Genomic DNA, 4,469 nt, shown 5'->3' with positions numbered 1-4,469 from the left:
CGTGTGTTGCATGACGCAAGTTTGTCATTCCTCCGGCACAGGCGGACATAGCTCATCCTTGTAAGGGTCTGCCACAAACGGCCGGATATCCTTGAACAGGTACTTCTGGCGTTCTTGTGACAGACCTGCTGGGGGAAACACTTGGGGAAGGCCTGCTGCCCTCACCTGCTCAGGTGTGGTCTTCAACAGCTGCACCTTGGTTTCCATCCCATCCACAAGCTCCATCACTGCCACTGATCCAGGTTCGTCGGATGAGAACCGGAAATGATGCTGCTGGCTGATGTTGGGGACTTTTTTGAAGAGCCGGGCGAGGTACGTATCCCACTCAAACCAGGTCACATTGCCAGGGATCCGTCGATGGATGTTGGAGGTAGCGCTGGAGTCAACCACATCTGCTAACTGCTGCATGCTGAACACGTCAGAGCGACGGCATTTCTTCTTAAAGGGGAACTCCACGAAAAAATGAAAATTTGATAGCCTGTAGAGTTTCGGGCGCTGAGTCGAATGGTCTTGGTCCGAAGTCTCTACGAGAAAGCGTTCTTGAGATATTTCAATTTTAGCCACGCCCCATACCAATGTATGTGTGACGTCATTGTGGCAATGTGCGAAAATACTTGGATTTTGAATCTCACTTTCTTCAGGACGAAAGTCACTTCAGAAAGTAGTTTGCCAAGTCGCCTGAGCCGCTGCAATGCCAAATTGTTGTGTTGTTGATTGTGCCAGTATCACATCATCCTCCTGGGGTTAGTTTTCTCAAATTCCCAAAGGATGGAGACCTGGCAAAGCGCCGAGATGTTGCAATGCGTCGTGAAAATTTCAAGCCTATTTTCGCAGCACGAGCTATGTTTGCTCGCTGCATTTATGATCCAGAGGGACTTGAGAGCTGAGTTTTGACGAGTACGCCGTCCAGGAAAGCCCTCATCAGTGTACCAGTGCCCTCCGAACCGTGAGCCTCCAGCAAAGCGAACTCAACAAGCTGCAACTGAGAAAGCAGGGCGAGATACGTCCCATCAGGATCAGAAGAGTACATCACCCCATCAACTCCGACTGCAGCTAGCTGATGAACGATATTACCCCAGTAACTTTGCCATACCAGTACTCAAACTGTGCACATCTGTCATCAACTGGGACGCAAACAGACAGACCCCCAGCAAGTACGAAGGTTACAGAACTGTTTGCTTGCGATGTGCAGGCAGCATGCACGACGAACTGTCTCACCAATCCTGCCAAACTGAACCAGTGTAAGTTGATTGCGTGGATATGTCTCTATTTATAACAGCTACCCTACTTCTAGGCATGGTTGCATGAATACCATATCACTCAGAGCAGTTGTTAGAAGTCTGGACAGCCTTGGAATAGTGCAAGTAAAGTGAAACAAAAATATATTACACTCCGAGTTCCACGCTTGCGGGATCACCAGGCCAAAAAAAATCTAATTTCGAACAAGGAATGGGTTCTGGTTGTATGCGAAAGAGAAGTAAGTGAAGACCTATTGTGCAAGGAATACAGTGGGAACTACACATATTATACACATGCACTCACACCATCACCCACATGCGCGCGCGTGCGTGTGCGTGCACACACACAAACACAACAACACACACACATACGCACCCACATACTCAAACTCACTCGCACGCACGCTAGCCTAAGGATAGTACATATGCTGTAGTAGTGGTATACTTAGTGAAATGACTATGTGTACATCTAATGACGCCGCCACTCCACGCCAGAAGACAACAAACATCTGCTGCAACATTTTTGCTCCCGTCTCTTATGGGCAACACAGGGAATGAAACGAACAATGCAATTGAGAACAAGAGTCGTCCTGTACGGTGAAGTTTCCATTTTCCCATACAGCAGTATATTGTCTAAGCAAGTGTGTTTTCTCCACATTCTTTTTGCCATGCAGGTATATCACAGTGTCATGCCAAACTACATTCTCAAACGCATTCGTTTCTCAATTCTGGGGATGATTGGACACGCACATCTCGCAGCTCTTGACGACGTCAATGTCAACCGTCGCCACAGCACAACCAAAAAGACCGCGAAAAGAAGGTATAAAGTCCAGTTCTCAAAGCATAAAGAAGACTGTGGCCAAATAGAAAATTATACGACAGAAAGAGCTATGAGTATGTTGACAAGCTCATGTGTGAGGTGGTAGCGGTTGCAAATGGCAACCTCCATGTTCCTGCCTTGGAGAAGCGTGTTTCCCTGCCAAATTCCAGGTGGAAGCCTCCTGAGAAGGCTGAGGTGGTGCAGGATTTGGATATCTTTGCCTGATGGTATTCACAACGCAGGCTGGAAGACGACAACGAACGTGCTTGCCCAATTTGCCGTGTACATAGTGTGTACTGCCTGTGTGCCGCATAGCGTAGAGATCTACACAAACACAGAATGTCATATGGAATGTGTATGATGAGTGCTTGTACACATACCACATTGCTGTACCGTAATAATTATTATAGTCAAATACTCATTTACTCTACATATGCGCTGTATTGCACCTACCGGTACCTACCTGCACTTTCAGTGCGCGCGCCATACTAATTTAGTGTCCACTGGTACAAAGATGGAGGGTCTTGTAGAATTTACCATAATTGCTGATTTCAAATTGAATTCCAATGATCTGGGGGATGAATACTGATTAGGACGCGTTCGATTACCTACTAGTACAGAGATGTCTTGGTCAGAAAGTACAGATTTCTTACTCTCCTGCCAGAATTTGTGCATTATTTTGGTGTACGCTTTCTTGACCCCACGCTTGTACGTTGCATGCCATGGTATACTAGAAAACGAGTTTATTGACAAAGTCTATCGCTTGAAACGATAAAGTATGGGTTCGGGTGTGATCAAATGCACCCATGGTGCTCATAAACTGTGTGCAGTGCTCTCTTCACCAACAGAACACTGCCTACCATACTTTGTAGATCTTGTACCAATCCAAGGGAAAATGACAAAGACAAATGTGAGTCATGCATGAAAACTTGTGATAGCACGGTCTATAGTACAGAACAACGTTGTTCGTGCTATGCCTGACAACAATAATTAGTTACACACAAAACATTACGCGCATCGATCCTCACAAGATAAGTCAAGACATACTCGGAGCAAAGAGAAATTTGTTTGTGTCATGCATGAAACTTGTGATAACTACCAGTACAATGCCTTTCTTGTGCGACGCCTACTGTAGTGCGCCTGACAACAATAAATTTCCCCCAAAAAATAAGAATAAGTGTATCATGCTGATACGCGATCCTCACAAGACAAGTCAAGGCAAACTAATTGAGGCTTACCTAATGTCAGACTCTTCTGTCACTGGCATTGGCGGCTTCTGCATGTCGAGATAACCTCGAAGAGCAGTGATGAGCACAGCCTAATGCAAGGATACGATCTCGTAATCTGCGAGGTCCGCTACGCAAGAAACCTTGGGCCGTCTTGTCGACAGCGACGGCAGCATCCTACCAGCAAAATCATTCCCGCGGGCTGGGCATGGCTATACACTTTTGTCCACGCTCGCACCAGTCGGAGTCCCAAACGAATCGAGATTCTGGTGGCCAAGCTACTCGTCTTCTGTCGGACGCAGCTGCTGACGCATCTTCTTCCTCCACATTTGTTACACGCGATGGCAGCTCCTCAGCAGAGTATCTGGGCTCCCTGCCCCAACCATACGCGGCGGTGGGCTGTTGGTCGTCCTCACTGGCCTCAGCATCGCTGCCTTCATTGCTGGGGACAGAGGATTGTTCGGAATCGCCCATCTTCCCTTGAAATACCAACTAAAATTAGTGCTTGTAGACTGGCGAAGAGAAACGACTTTGCCACAATGACGTAGGCAGCCCGTGATGATGTAACCAAATGGCCGCATGACGTCAGGGCGCGGCCCCCGTTTTTGCAATTTCAAAGTGAAATATCTCAAGAACGCTTCGTCGTAGAGACTTCGGACCAAGACCATTCGACTCAGCGCCCGAAACTCTACAGGCTATCAAAGTTTCATTTTTTCGTGGAGTTCCCCTTTAACCAAGCCAAACATACCGTCGACTAGGCATCTGGTATGGCCGGTTATCATAAACGACAATGTTATACTTCTGTGCAAATTGACAATGCAACGCCATGCAGGGTAAGCTATAACAGACATTTATTTTTGTTTTGTCCTGCGCAATAGACCCTTTGCGCAATAAGCGAGAGGGGTCGAGACGGGGCATGCTGTGCACGCGCTGCACACTTGGCATGCAACCAGCATGCATGGTTTTGCTGCAGGACGTGATCAAGTTTCCTGTGACAGGCTGTGTTTTCACGGTCCCGACGCGATGTTCATGTATGTACTCCCCAGCCTTTTTTCATTTTCAAGTTTTTCTAGTTCTGAAGGAAGAAGTCCCGAAATGCTTTCCAAGGACCACTGTTGGGTTCTTGTTTGCAGCAACCGTCATCCCTAACGTTAGTCTAAGGAACCCACTTGTCTTTCCATGCGT

General features: G+C 47.2%; 1 long non-coding RNA gene across 1 annotated transcript; it reads right to left on the bottom strand.

The window, feature by feature from the left end:
• Positions 1 to 2,054: 2,054 nt before the first annotated feature.
• On the bottom strand, positions 2,055 to 4,002 carry LOC135811481 (uncharacterized). Its single transcript, XR_010552605.1, has 2 exons — positions 3,297 to 4,002; positions 2,055 to 2,382 (listed from the first exon to the last, which is right to left on the bottom strand). It is a non-coding gene; the product is annotated as an uncharacterized LOC135811481 (long non-coding RNA).
• Positions 4,003 to 4,469: the final 467 nt, after the last annotated feature.

This window comes from Sycon ciliatum, chromosome 3, assembly GCF_964019385.1.
Source record: "Sycon ciliatum chromosome 3, ocSycCili1.1, whole genome shotgun sequence".
NCBI classification, from domain to species: Eukaryota; Metazoa; Porifera; class Calcarea; order Leucosolenida; family Sycettidae; genus Sycon; species Sycon ciliatum.
This window is presented reverse-complemented; position numbering and strand designations above follow the sequence as displayed.